Consider the following 16135-nt stretch of genomic DNA (forward strand, 5'->3'; position numbering starts at 1 on the left):
AAGCCAGTCAATGAAGGAAAAATACCACATGATCTCACTCATTCATGGATAATAGAGACCATTATAAACTTTTGAACAGTAGTAGATACAGAGGCAGAGCTGCCTCGAATAGATTGTGAAAATGCTGCGGGAAGGCCGGGGAAAGCTCGGGTGCAGGAGGGAGAGGTATAAGAGATCAACTGAAGGACTTGTATGCATGCATATATGCATTACCAATGGGCATGGGACGCTGGGGGTTGGGGGAGACCATGGGATACTCAAGAGCGGGGGGAAAAAGACACATATGTAATACCCTTTGTAATAACTTTCAGCAATAAAAAATAAATATATAAATACCTTTAATAAAAAGGAGAAATTTTAATATTTTGAAATAACTTCCACTAAACTTTACAGGATAATCTAATGATTTGCTGATTAAATACCACATCTGAAAACAAGTACAGTTACCATAAATGTTTAATGACTTTGACTTGAAATACATGACCTTGCTGCACTATCAGTAAACATCCAAGAAGTAACCCTGTAGGTTACTTGGTATAAAAAAGGAAGGTTTTTCTTTTTTAAGTTAAAATTCTCCAAGTGTAATCCAGCAGGAAGAGGACTGCCCAGAGCCCACCTGGGGCATGGTAAAGTGAAGTATGGTAACAATTAATTCAGGTAAAAACTGTAAGTTTCATACTGGTCTTAGAAGGCACAATTTTCCTTTACCTGGGAAGGACAGCACAGCTATCCCAAGGTCAGGGGGCTCTAGTTAGTGTGTCAACTCAGTGTTCTGGAAACCCAAAACTGTAATTTAGGTAACATTTCTAAGTTTAACCAGGTTACCCAAGGACTCTAGATAATGTGTTTACCCAAAACTGTAATTTGGATAGCATGCTGTCTCTGCTTCTGTAAATTGATTTTTTTTTTTTTTGCAAACTAGGTTCCTTATTCCAAACCTTGAGACAGCCAGTTTAAAATTAAGTTGTCATGACCTAGAGCAAAGAATATTCTTACATGGTATTATTCTACAAGTTTTATTAATAATTTTTGATGCTTTACAACAGAATATTATGCAATTATCCCAAACAAACTTACAAATAATTCAATTCATATTTAAGGACATGGAGGGATTTATTCCCTCCTGGGAAGGCACTTAAGCATTCTGTATTGACCTCTCTTGATTTTTTTTTTTTTTTTTTTTTTTTTTTGCCAAGAGGAATCCAATTGTCTACAGCCGTTATCTAGGCTCTCCATTCAAGCTGGGATTATGAAAAGCTGGTACCATGGATCTGTCTCTGGCCCAATGGTGTAACCTGGGCCCTCTCTGGGAAGAAACCTGGGTTCCCTGTGATAAATGCTGGGCCCCCCCAGCAGGCAAGGGGATCCAAAGGCAGTTGCTGGGCATGGAGGCCAGAGGGACATAGGTTAACAAGGAGACAGAACTGAACCTCACATCACCCTACTTGGCCCAGACATGGTTGGTAGTCAATGACGGCTAAGAGCCCACAGGGTGGCGTGACCTAAGACAGGCACAGACGGGGTCCAGTAGGAGAAAACTTGGGGTTCAACAGAGGTGGGGCACATATCCTCACCCCCCCAATGGTGCAGGGGCTTGAAAACTCGCCCCTTCTGAGGAAGGTCTCCTGTCCCCATGGCTGATTCTTGCTTCCCATTCCCAGCCCAGAAAAGGAACCAAATAACAAAAGAGATTTGGTCCAGCTGAAATCAGAATCCAGATAAACGGAGGCTTAGTTAACAGACCCTATGTCTAAATCTAGCCTAACAACAGGAATGCTCAGGCCTCCTCAAGGACGTAAAGTTATCCTTTCAATTAATATTTACAGTATAAATTAAGATTATTGTTAAAGCTGAAACCGGTTTTGCTCAGTGGATAGAGTGTCAGCCTGCTGACTGAAAGGTCCCAGGTTCGATTCCGGTCAAGGGCATGTACCTGGGTTGCGGGCATTTCCCCAGTAGGAGATGTGCAGGAGGCAGCTGATAAATGTTTCTCTCTCATCGATGTTTCTAACTCTCTATCCCTCTCCCTTCCTCTCTGTAAAAAATCAATAAAATATATATTTAAAAAGATTATTGTTAAAATATTAAATTTGACAGTAAAATAGTTGTCAAGTTATCAAATTAATTAAATTTTGCTAATTTGAAATAAGTTATTCAAAAAGTATTAACCAAAATGTTCATTTCATCGTAAAATTGCTTAACATGCTATAAACTTAAGCAGTCATTTTTGTGCAAAGAATAACGTTTAAAGTAATCTAGACTGCATTATAAATTTTCCAAAATGTCTCCTAATTAAATAAAAAAGGGGGAATAGTGGAAGAATACCATGTAAGGAAAAATATCCTGTAACTAAATTATATCTTGAAAAAATATTTTTCATTTTGTAATGCTAACAGCTAGACACCCATGAAAAACATATGTGGTGTCAAAATAAGCCAAAGGAAAATCATTTGGGCAAATATAAAAAGGATTCCCCAAGTAAAATTTCCTTTATTAACCTTTGGTCGAGAATATGTTTGTATACTTTCAGAGAACAACTCCAAGACCATGTGGATTCCTGCAACATGAGATCCCGGAGAGAAACAGACCAGATTGCTCCAGCAGCAAAGACAGGAGAGACAGTTCAGAGATGGAGATGGTGAAGACGCCTTGCCATGCTAGTAGTCAGCAGCTGTGTGTCGCTGCAGGGTGCCCAGGACCAAACCAGAGAGGACCGGACCTGCATTTGTCCACCATCCAGAACCAGCATTTCATTGCTGGCATGTACACATGAACTGTCGGGCATTGAAACTTGGACTCAAAACTGTTGGACATTGATTTTGGGACTTAAATATTTTTTGTTCTTATATGTTTACTTCTGGTCTGCAGATACAAGATTCTTAAGGAAAAAATAAAGGGTAGATGTGGGAAACTGTTTATTGCTTTCACTATCTCATGAGCATAGACAGAGAACCCCCAAAGGCTGGGTGCCTTTGAAGCCCTGGCAAAGGTTGGAGCTAGGCGCCACCTCTGTTTGTCCAGACAGTGGTAGCTTAAAGTACTCTCCCATTTATTATTATGGAAATCCTTGCTGATGGGCGAGTCTGCTTGTTACTATGTGGTCACCTGCCTAAGGGCTATGCTATGAGTGCATCCCAGAATCAATAAAAGCTTGGTGAGGCCTGAGCACGGGAGGAAGTCCTTCCCCTTGAGTTGGACTTGCCTGCCTGGTCCCCCAATATTCCCAAATTATCTCCTGTTTTCATTTTCATTTTTGTGTGGGTCTGCTTCCAGTTCCTGAAACATGACCCACGCGGGACGTGGGAAGGAAACACACATTTTATGGATGATGTATTTTAGAATAGTTCCAGAATAACAGACAAATTTTGAAGATAATGCCCATGTACACCATACCCAATTTCCCTTATTACTAATATCTCACTTTGGTATGCTGTTCTAGACCAAGTTGTTAAAGTAAAAACTCTACCAGTTGTGGAATAAACTTCAGATCTTGAGCTGACTATCCTTTCAATAGTTTAATAATATTCAATAGTCTACCATGTAAAAAGGAAATCAAATTCATTATTATACACTGCCAGCACTAACAGAACACCCTGCTCCTCATGACTGCAACCAACACCATCCATCCCACACCCCCAATGCAAACCTAAATTAAATATCAGCTTCTTTTTTCCTTGCCAGTATGAGAAAGTGTTGAGGAAAAAATCCCCATTCAGTCTTCTCCTGTCCTTTTGCTAAGTGTCTGGCTCAGTATGGAATGGCTTGTCTGGTGCCCCAATTAAAGAATTCTACAATACTCCCTTCTCATATGCCTGCCCCCTCCTTAGATCCCTCCCCATCATCTGAAAACAAGCAAAAATACAATCACATTTCCTTTATGCCGTTGCTCGTATTTATTCAAGGAGACCATTAATCTTTTCATCTTGTCATAATACCCGTTTTTGAAGCATTTTTTATAGAGGGATACACATTATTAAGCGTGTTCCTCTGGGAGACCCTGGGTATCACCTGCAGTAGATGAACACTCCAACACTTCTTCTTCTGCATTTGCTGGCTTGCTTACTGGAGGTTTTACACTTCCTGTAGTAAAATATAATTATCTGATTCTTTCTGTCTTTCTCCCTCTTGTCTCAATTCAGATAAAAGTCCAAATTTACCATCTGCACTATCTTTGCTATGTATTTTGGAAACAAGTTCAACACAGAAAGACATTGGTTTTGGGGAATAAATTGGAAAATGATTAGGAAATGGGCTTGTAATTGAATAACAATGGATTGAATGAGAAAGTGTCTCTGGCCAAAAACGACAAGGCCAGAATCTTGGGTGAGGAAATACTGGGTAAGTGGCAGCATTTGAATAAAGTATTCTAACCTTTTCCACTTTTTCGTCATCCAGTTGAGAAACTTTCTGCTAATTCACATTAGGACTTGCAGTTTCTTCATCCATGCTTGTGTTTGGAGTATTATTCCTTATCTCCACTAGTCTACAATATCTTCCTAGTAAGTTTGGCTATCTTGAGGCAACAGACACTACTAAAATGGTTCTTCCCTCTATATATACTCTCTAGGTCAATGAGAAGCCACTCAGTTCAGCTGTTCTTTCCAAAAATCAGTGGTTGCCATGGTGTGGCTTGGCATCACAAAGCGTCAGCTTCACCATCCAGGATGGGCAGGGGTTGAAGAGGATACAGAATTCTCACATGCTGTGGTTATAGAACATAGACCTTCCTCTTACATCCTAAAATTTTTCCCAAAGTGACCTCTCTCTCTCTCTCTGTTCCTCTAGTTACATTATAGTCCAGCATATGGCAGGGAGGTAGTGTTTCCTCAGAGCCACGTCCCATACTCCCCGTCATTTCTCTGGTCCATTGCACTATGTTCACATATTACCATTTCCTAGTATTTTGAGTGTTGTTTTAATGGATGTTTTATATTAGAGTAGTTCCATATTTACAGAAAAATTGTGAAGATAATGCCCTTGTGCACCATACACAATTTCCCTTATTACTAATATGTCGCTTTGGTATGTCGCAAATGTAACATGAAGTAAATCATCAGTGAAACCTCACTTCTCTAGTATCTCCAATATCCAGCAATGCTGTTCTAGGCAAAGTTGTTAAAGGAAAAACTGTACCAGTTGTGGCATAAAATTTCAGACCCTGAGCTGTCCATCCTTTCAATAGTTTAACAATATTCAATAGTCTACCATGTAAAAAGGAAATCAAATTCATTATTGTACACTGCCAGCACTAACACAACACCCTGTTCCTCATGACTGCGATCACCACCATCCATCCCATCCCCCCAATCAAAACCTAAATTAAACATCAGCTTCTTTCTTCCTTGCCAGGATGAGAAAGTGTTGAGGAAAAAATCCCCATTTAGTGTTCTCCTTGTCCTTATTCTAAGTGTCTGGCTCAGTATGGAATGGCTTCTCTGGTGCCCCAATTAAAGAATTCTACATTTCTCCCTTCTCACATGACTGCCTCCTCAGATCCCTCCCGATCATCTGAAAACTCGCTAAAATACAAACACATTTCCTTTATACCCTTGCTGGTATTTATTCAAGGAGACCAATAATGTTTTCATCTTCTCATAATGCCGATTTCTGAAGCATTTTTGATAGAAGGATACACATTGCTAAGTGTGTTCCTCTGGGAGACCCTGGGTATCACCTCTGGTAGATGGACAGTCCAGCACTTCTTCTTTGGCATTTGTTGGCTTGCTTATTGGAGGATTTCCCCTACCTGTAGTAAAATACAATTATCTGATTCTTTCTGTCTTTCTACCTCTTATCTTCATTCAGCTTAAAGTCCAAATTTACCATCACCGCTATCTTGATTATATGAAAGGACAGAACAGGACTGATAGCTGTGTCCTTATCCCCTCTTCCAAGAAAAAGCCACAGCATGTATCAGTTACTCAGCCTGCCCTTATCTCAGCAAATGGAAATGCGGGGGAAACTAGCCCAAGGCCAAGAATATGCTAGCCACCCCCATGTCTTTGTGTAAGAAGAACCCTAGCTGCAACCTGCCCTTCAGTCACTAACCCCCTGCCCTCACTCAACCAACTGGAATAGACCAAATCAGTGGTCAGAGTGTGCCCCCAGCCCCCGAACCCAAGCCCTATGAATTCTTTGTTCTCTTGGGACACTGGGCTCTCTCTTGCATCCAGTAATGAAGGCAGTGGGAGGACCAAGTCCTGAGCTTGAATAAAAGACTTTATGCTTTTGCATCAGACTCGGCTCCCTAGTGGTCTGTCTTGGGGGATCTTAAAATCTGGGCCTAACATTTGCGGGCTCGTCCCTGACCCCTGAGACTCACAAGGGACCCTGATTCGGAGTGTATGGCTGACCGTGGTAAGTGTCTGTGTGTTGTCTGTTGTGTTCTGTGTGTTCTGTCCTGTGTGAGCTCACTTATGAAATCTGTGATGCCCGTAACAGATGAGGTGGATGCACTGGGGGCCCCTGGGTGGGAGGAGTTTGGGAATGCCCAGATTGTCCATCTGGAGGGGCCAAAAAACCCCTCAATCTGAGAGGAGTGGTGCATGGCCATCGTCTAATCTAATCTGTAGTTTTGCTTCTGCAGAGTCGGAAGTTTGTTTTGGTTTTGCTTCCATAGAGTTGTAAGTCTGTATTTGTCTGTGTTTTTTTTTTTTCTGTTTTCTGTGGACTTACTGGACGGACATTATGGGACAGACTCAAACTACTCCTTTAAGATTATGGTCGTTTTAAAGTCTAGGGCTGGGCCAAACCTGTTTGCCAGCCTCAGGTGTGGTTTTCCAGAACTGGTGGGAACTTGGGATCTTGAAGCTTACTGACTTCAAATGATAAAATACTTATGTCTTGCATTTTCGATGTTTATTCTTAAAAATGTTACTGATTGAGAAATGCTGAATATTTGCTAAAAGTTTAAGGTTCAGATAGAATTTAGAGAAATTGTGTGTTGTGGTAGCTAAATGCCTTTGCTGAATGAATGTTTGGTGAAAGTATGTGAGTGTGGAGAGTGGGGGCCTGCCCTCTCCTATCCTTTGTGTGGCTCCAGGACTTAGGTCAGGCTGGAAACTGAGTAAGGATCTGTGAAAACAGGTCAACCCCTCCCTTGTCTGTCTCTCTTCACCGATCATCATGAGGTCGGGACAACGTAAACCTGCTGTTCTTAATTACATTTTTAAAAAATTTTTAAAGGGGTACAATAGAGATTGTGTTATTGTAATGAATGCAGAAACATTAAGAAAGCATGATTAAACAGGTGTTTGTTTGTGTGGAGTAGCCAATCTGCTACTGAGAGGGGGGACTGGAAGCAGTCTTAATTCCTCCGGTAGGTTCTCACCAAAAGGTTGGTCGAGAATTCTTTTCTGGGACATGGGTGCCAGGAGTGCCCCCATGCTCGTCTGGGGAGTTGTGCATTGTTTTGTTTATCTGCCCAGCTAGAGACTGGGCTGGTCTACAGAGAGAGTGTGAATACGAGTGTTTGTATATTTTGGTTGCTCATTACTAGTCTGTGAGAAGTAGAAATTACTTTGATTTATTTTGCATTTATGTTAATTCATCGTACTGAACGTTTGGACTAGACCCACGATGATGCTGTCCTTAGCAGTGCCAAGAGAGAAAGGATGGAGAATTTATACCCCCCAGCCAAAGGCCCCAACATCTGTGCTTGTCAGGCCCCTATCAGTGGACTTGGGCAGTGTTCCAGTTATCTGCCAAAATTCCCAACATTGTAAAAGTACTTGTTCACTGAAAAGGTGTAAATGTGGATGTTTATTTGATGTTTATTTGTCTACTTAGGTATAAATATTTGTAGATAAATAGAACCCCCGTTAATTATCTGGTGTATTCTGGAGCAGCCTATTCAGTCTTGACTGAGCCGATGAGACCAGTAACATCTAAGAAGACACCAGTTCTAAGAGCCACCGGACAAACTGCCTTTTTCCTTGTACATCAAAGTGGACTGTGGACCTCAGAAAGAACATGGTAACTCATTTGTTTCTAGTTATGCCAGAATGACTGTACCCCTTACTTGGACGTGATCTCTTACAGAAATGACAAGCCACACATAAGTTTCTTCGAGATGCCTTGGAAGTGCCACCTCGGACTCTGTACATCCTTTCCATCATGGGGACTCGGTGTGGGTAAAGAGTTTCAGGACCCCAGGACTCACCCCAACTTGAAAAGGACTACACCTGCAGAAAATTATATAATATGCTCAGATGATGCCTGCATCTTCATAAACATGGCTTCAGAAAGACAAGGACAATTTTACCTTATATAGAAATTTCCAAGAGTCGACTTATTCACCTCCCTAATATGTTTGTATAGCCCTGCCATATCTCATGTTTAGTAGTGGAGGATTTAGCTGCCTGAAGCAGCCATGTGGCCAAAATTATGTTTCATTGTATTAATATGTTGTATTAACCTTCAATTATCTCACGGGTATAAATGTAGCTGTAGCTGTGGACCATTGATGGTCTACAGTCCTTGGTAGTTTTGGGGATTAACTGGCAAGTGTCCAGTCTCCCACACTGAGGGACATTGTTATAGCTATATGATAACAGGCCTGGAAGGGGACTATATGGGATGAATCCCAAAAGTAAAGGGTGTATGGTTGCCAAGAGGGTAGATGCCCAACTGGACAAAAAAGAATACCCATCAGGTTTTGGTCTCTATTTAGAAACAGCTAAAAGTTGGCAGCCTGTGTACTGTCTTGAAGGCCTTCATGACCATGCCCATGTCAGGGGTGGTACAAACCTTGGCAGTAGAGAGCTGGGAAAGGCCTATTTAGAATGGAAGGTCTGAGGCATAGTTATGCATTCTTAAAGGACTGACAAGAAAAATCAGAAGATCTTAGAGCAGATCAGTATGTTTTTCTCCTTATATAATTCCTCTGAAATCTGGCAATGCTTAATAAGTCATGGCAATATATTTCTTGGCATGAAATCAATAAGACCGGTTTACAGTAGTGATTTTATTAACCGGAAAATTTGGAGTATCATGTTTTAAAGAAACCTGTCTGAGCTCTGAATTCTTGAAGCCAATAAGAGTGCCACAGAGAAAGCCTGGTATCCTGCTTGGGAGCCCTGAAGATGGCCGGCGTTGGAGCTTCAGGCACATGTCTTACCATCACTGGCGGTTTGTAAGAGTATAAGGGGAGCAATTAGGACCCCTCTGCATCCCTGTGGAACCCCCATACACTGGACCACAACGAGTAGTAGGGCTACTGAGGTGGGCCTTAAAGCCTAGAGCATGGGCTCAGTTGGAGTTGCTACAGGTGAGGGATTTTCCTAATGCAGCAGATACTGCAGACAGGCCTGATGGCAGCTGGATGGCTTGGCTTCCTGGCCCTATGGGGCACATCAAGATTAAATGATGAAATTCCAGCAAAGGTAGGCAGTTACCATTCTTGTTGTGTTCATGCAAACATCAGGCCAAATAGAATACAGTAGATGAATTCACCTTGATTTTGCTTTTTGATAGCCATAGAGGAATTTTTAGGAAGAAAAACTCAATTTGATGGAGGTTATTAAAACAAATGTTTTCTTTCCCTTCCACCAGACCATTTGTTATAGTTAGACTCTGCCAGGTCACAAGCCCAGATCATTCTGTGCCCAGGACAGCAGGGAGCCTGACTGGAAGGTGACCTCTGACTAGACACACCCGCTGAAGTTCACCCTCAAGAAGACAGCGGACATCGGCAGACCCCATGTAATATTCCCGCTGTTGTTGACTTACGGTCCTTGCATTATTAACAAACTAGTCCAATTTGTCAAGAAGTGTATAAAAGTAGTTCAGTTGATAGTTCAGTCCTTCTCATATTTGAGCCGAAAGTTCTAAGACAAGGGGGGATTCTTTCTGTCTTTCTGCCTCTTGTCTTCATTCAGCTTAAAGTCCAAATTTACCATCGCCACTATCTTGGTTATGTGAAAGGAGAGAACAGGACCGATAGCTGTGTCTTTATCCCCTCTTCCAAGAAAAAGCCGCGGAATGTATCAGTTACTCAGCCAGCCCTTATCTAAGCCAATGGGAAAGCGGGGGATACTAGCCCAAGGCCAATAGTATGCTAGCCACCCCCCAGTCTTTGTGTAACCAGATCGTAGCTGCACCTTGCCCTTGCGTCTCTAGCCCCTGGTCCTCACTCACCCAACTGGAATCGGCCAAAATAGTGGTCACAGTGTGCCCCCACCCCCCAACACAAAGCCTTATGAATTCTTTGTTCCCTTGGGACTCGGAGCTCTCTCTTGCATCCAGTAACGGAGGCAGGAGGGGGACCAAGTCCTGGGCTTGAATAAAAGACTCTATGCTTCTGCATCGGACTCGGCTCCCTAGTGGTCTGTCTTGGGGGATCTTTAAATCTGGGTATAGCATATGTAGTTTGGAAATAAGTTAAACACAGAAAGACGTTGGTTTTGAGGAAGAAATTGGAAAATGATTTGGAAATATGCTTGGAATTGAATGACAATGGATTGAATAAGGAAGTGTGTGTGGCCAAAAAGCACAAGGACGGAATCTTGGGTGAGGAATTACTGGGGAAGGGGCAACACTTGAATAAGGTATTCTGACCTTATCTACTTCTTTGACATCCAGTTGAGAAACTGACTTCCAATGCACTTTAGGACTTGCAGTTTCTTCACCCATCCTTGTGTTTGGAGTCTTATTCATTGTCTCCACTAGACTACAAAATCTTCTTAGTAAGTTTGGTTATCTTGAGGCAAGAGACACTACTCAAAGTGTCCTGGCCTGTATATATAGTCTGTAGGTCACTGAGGAACCACTCAATACAGCTCTGGTTGCCCAAATTAAGTGGTTGCCATGGTGTGGGTTGACATCACAAAGCCTCAGCTTGACCATCCAGGAGGGTCAGGGGTGGAAGAGGATGAGAACTCTCAGATGCTCTGTTTATAGAAAAGAGACCTTCCTCTTACCACTTAAAATTTTTCCCAAACTTATCTCTCTCTATCTTTCTCTCTCTCTCTCTCCCTCTCTCCCTCTCTCTCTTATTTCCTCTAGTTCCACAAAAGTCCAGTATATGGCAGGGAGGCGGTGTTTCCTCTATGCAACTTCTCAAACCCCACTGTCATTTCAGTGGTCCATTCCACTATGTTCAGATATTACCATTTTCTATTATTTTGAGTGTTTTTTTATAGATGTTTTATTTTAGAATAGTTCCATATTACAGAAAACTGTGAAGATAATATGCATGTACCCTATACCCAAGTTCCCTTATTAATAATATCTTACTTGGGTATGGGGAAAATGTAACGTGAAGTCAATCATCAGTGAAACAGAGTGAAACCTCATTTTTCTAGTAAAACTAATATCCACCAATGCTGTTCTATACCAAGTTGTTAAATTAAAACTGTACCAGTTGTGGCATAAAACGTCACATCTTGAGCTGACAATCCTGTCAATAGATTAACAATATTCCATAGTCTAGCACATAAAAAGGAAATCAAATTCATTATGACAGTGTTGAGTAAGACACCCTCCACGTTCTGCGTGGAGTAGGGTTTGGTATCTGAAAGAGGAGCTGCACAACAAATGAGAGAAAAACACACGAAATAATTTTGCAATATTGGGGACCAGGCTGCAAGTCCCGAAGGACTTCCTCCATGTTTAGGCATCACTAAGCTTTTATTGATCTGGGATTCACCCATAGCGTAGCCCTTAGGCAGGTGACCCCCTAGTAACAAGCAGACTAGCCCATCAGCAAGGATTTACATAATAATAAATGGGGGAGCAGTTTCAGCTTCCACTGTCTGGACAAACAGAGGTGGCGCCTAGGTCTGACCTTTGCTAGGGCACCCAGCCTTCGGGGGATTCTCTGTCAATGCTTATCAGATAGTGAAGGCATTAAACAGTTTCCCACATCTCCCCCTTGTTTTTCCTTAAAAAAAAAAAAAAAACAGAAATAAGCATATAAGAACAAAAAATATTTAGGTCCCAAAATCAAAAATCAATGTCCAACCGTTTTGAGTCCAAGTTTCAATGCCCGACAGTTCATGTGTACATGCCAGCAATGAAATGCTGGTTCTGGATGGTGGACAAATGCAGGTCTGGTCCTCTCTGGTTTGGTCCTGGGCACCCTGCAGCGCTGTACAGCTGCTGAATGCTAGCATGGCAAGGCATCTTCACCATCTCCATCTCTGAACTGTCTCTCCTGTCTTTGCAGCTGGAGCAATCTGGTCTGTTTCTCTCTGGGATCTCTTGTTGCAGGAATCCACATGGTCTTGGAGTTGTTCTCTGAAAGTATACAAACATATAGTCGACCAAAGGTTAATAAAGGAAATTTTACTTGGGGAATCCTTTTTATATTTGCCCAAATGATTTTCCTTTGTCAAGGACTGGTAGCTGTGCCCTGATCCCCTCTTCCAAGAAAAAGCTGAAGTATGTATGAGTTACTCAGCCTGCCCTTATCTCATCCAATGCGAATGGGGGCAAAGTAGCCCAAAGCCAAAAATATGGTAGCCACCGCCCTGTCTTTGTGAAACCAGACCCTAGATGTACCCTGCCCTTGCACCACTAGCCCCCGGCCCACACTCAACCAACCGGAATCGGCCAAATTAGTGTTCAGAGTGTGCCCCCACCCCGACCCCAAGCCCTATAAATTCTTTGTTCCCTTGGGACTCAGGGCTCTTTCTTGAATCCATTAATGGAGGCAGTGGGGGGACCAAGTCTGGGTTTGAATAAAAGACTCTATGCTTTTACATTGGACGCGGCTCCCTAGTGGTCTGTCTTGGGGGATCTTGAAATCTGGGCCTAACATTTGGGGGCTCGTCCGGGACCCCTGAGACTCACGAGGGACCCCGATTTGGAGGGTCTGACTGACCGCGGTAAGTGTCTGTGTGTTGTCTGCTGTGTTCGGTGTGTACTGTCCTGTGTGTGCTCACTTATGAAATCTCTAATGCCCGTAATGGCCTAGGTGGATGCACTGGGGGGCCACAGGTGGTAGGAGTTGGGGGACGCTCCGATCCTCCATCTGGAGGGGCCAAGAAACCCCTCAATCTGAGACAAGTGGTGGATGGCCATCGTCTAATCTAATCTGCTTGCCAGGCTCAGGTGTGGTTTTCCAGAACTGCTGGGAACTTGGGACCTTGAAGCTAACTGAATTGAAATGATAAAAAACTTATGTATTGCATTTTTAATGTTTATTCTTAAAAATTTTACTGATTGAGAAATGCTGAATATTTGCTAAAAGTTTAACATTCAGATTGAATTGGGAAAAATTGTGTGTTTTGGTAGCTAAATGCCTTTGCTGAATGAATGTTTGGTGAAAGTATGTGAGTGTGGAGGGAGGGGGCATGCCCTCTCCTCTCCTTTGTGTGGCTCCATGACTTCGGTCAGGCGGGCAACTGAGTAAGGATCTGTGAAAACAGGTCAACCCCTCCCTTGTCTGTCTCTCGTCACCGATCATCATGAGGTCAGGACAAAGTAAACCTGCTGTTCTTAATTACAGGTTAAAAAACTTTTAAAGGGGTACAATAGAGATAGAGGAATTGGAATGAATGCGGAAACATTGAGAAAGCACGAGTGAACAGCTGTTTGTTTGTGTGGGGCTAGCCAATTTGCTACCGAGAGGGCGGAATGGAAGCAGTCTTCACTCCTCCGGTAGGTTCTCACCAAAAGGTTGGTCGAGAATTCTGTTCTGGGACATGGGTGCCAGGAGTGCCCCCACGCTCGTCTGGGAAGTTGGGCATTGTTTTGTTCATCTGCTCAGCTCCAGTCTGGGCTAGCCTACCAAAAGAGTGTGAATGTGAGTGTTTGTCTATTTTGACTAATCATTACAGGTCTGTGTGAAGTGGAAGTTACTTTGATTTATTTTGCATTTTTGTTAATTCATCTGGCTGAACGTTTGGACTGGACCTGCGATGGGCTGCAAGAATCTGTAGCAGTTCTCAGAGTCTTTTGCTCGGCATTACAGAAGGAATCAGCCCACATAGTTAATATAAACTTCTGTCTATAACTTGCTCTTACCTGGGGAGTAAATCGCTGTAATTCCAAGATTGCTTAGTTCTGAGATTGCTTATAAAAGTGCAAGAGAGAAGTCTTTTCAAGTGAACTGTTTGCTTAGCAAATTATCAAAGTAGAAAATTTCAAAGAACTTGTTATTCATGGTTTTCTTATCTCTTTGGTGGACAGCTGCGCAGGACGGCTAGAATTACTGCCTGTGACTGTAGTTTGTTTAACTTGCTGTTTTCAATTGTTTATTAGAACCCTCATAGAGAACATAACCTGGTCTTTCCCTTCCTCACTCATCTGGATTCTGAAAGCATCTGTAACTGGATTTCTGATGGTCTCCAGGTTTTCTGTCTGCAAGAATCCTCCCTATGCACCCGTTATATTTCAAGGCCGACTCTCTGAGGAAAAGCAATTGGCCAGGGCAGAGACAAGAGGGCGGGGGTTTTGGCAGTTATGCTGCTGGCTGCAAACCTAACAGGTCTTATCAATGAACTTCAAGGTTACAAAAAAAATAACTGTAAGCACAGTCTTTCTCTGCCCTGGTTTATTTTTTTAACCCCTCCAATGCTGAATCAGACTGATACCTGTTCTTAGTTTTATCACAAAAGGTCTAGATATATCTTAAGAGTAAACGTACATTTAAAATATGTTCACAAATATTAATCTAAAATTGCTCAATGTTAACTTTTGGAAATCATGAAAGGATCAAGGTTTCTAAGAATAATAAACAAACAAACAAACAAACAAACAAAAAACAACTAAACTCCCGCTAGAAAATCAGAGGAGGCACAAAGCCAGAATCCGCAGCCCCCCTGGTAATTTAGAACTGTTTTCCAGGCAGACTCAGCCCCTGAGAGCCAGGTCAAAGAAGGGGGTGGGCTGAATGCCTGAGCTGCCCGCAAGGTCCAGAAGCCCCTGTTGGAGAATAAGCAGCGTGCACATGGATCAATGATAGACTACAGGAGCTTCAGGAGCTGCTGTTCGGTACCGAGGTGCAGGCTAAGCTTGAGAACGCTGAGGTGCTGGAGCTACCTGTACAGTGCATGCTGTGGGGCAGAGCTTGTGGGCACAAGCAGCTGCCGGCAGAAGCCAGCGAGCCCTTCCCTGCCGGCTACATCCAGTGAACCCTCTGCTAGAATCCATACCACTGCAAAAGGGCAGCGGCTTCGGGGATTTGCTGGGTTATGCTCTGGCTGGGCCTCTGGGAGACCCTAGGTGGAGCAGCTGGCTCACAGGAGGGGCTGATTTCCCCTTCTAGTGCACTCCCTTGAAAGAGGCCTTGTTGCTGCTCTGCCAAGAAGGAAACTGGTAAAAAGGCAAAAAGCAGGGCCCTAAGGGTTAACAAAAAGGCACTCTCCCTGGACCTGGAAGCCATCAGGACTTTGAAATTCTCCAAGAGAGGAGGAGGTTGACACAGAGACTGGCTGAAACCTCCTTGGGGTAGAAAAAACGGAGGCTGCATTTTGAACTTATAGACTGCAGTTTGCTGGGCAGAGGTCCAAGCCCAATTATATAGGGGTTAAACTACCTGTGTACAGCAAAACATCTTTCTCCTGTGTCAGAATACATTTTAAGAAAATTGAATGCATGATAGATCAGTAAGCTGGGACTAGTAAAATAGGGAGACTGAGCAGAAAACCTATCTTCCCTAAACCAATGACACTTGGGATTAAATGCTTTGCATTTGCCTCCCTAAACAAAGGTTAAATCCTTTATGTCAATCTGATTAGTGTCATTTGTTGTCCACACCCAGGGACAAATAAAGTTAGAAAATAAGCCTTAGTTTGCTGAGTTCTTTTATTCAGGAGGAGCCAACCTGCTCCCTCCATGCAACATGAATGATAAAATGTCTGTTAAGGAATTTTAGCATTGCTCAAACCTCACTGCCTTGGGTCCAGTTCTGCATGTGTAAGAAGAGACAGAGTAAAGTTTAGTACCAGGCCAGAAGATGCTAGCAAGGCCATCCAAACCACCCAGCCACGATTGGCCTTAGCAGCCTGAGGCAGACCTCCTCGGACTGGCAACAGCTGACTCTGAATAGGACAGACTGGCCTTTTTCCAACTGGGCCCCCATGAGCCAATGGTCAAAATGAAGATCGGGGGCGAGACTGTGAACTTTATGACTGATACAGCGGCAGAGCACTCAGTAGTTACTCAGAAGGTAGCTCCCCTCTCAGGACAG

The sequence above is a fragment of the Myotis daubentonii genome, chromosome X (genome assembly GCF_963259705.1).
Source record: "Myotis daubentonii chromosome X, mMyoDau2.1, whole genome shotgun sequence".
Lineage (NCBI taxonomy): Eukaryota > Metazoa > Chordata > Mammalia > Chiroptera > Vespertilionidae > Myotis > Myotis daubentonii.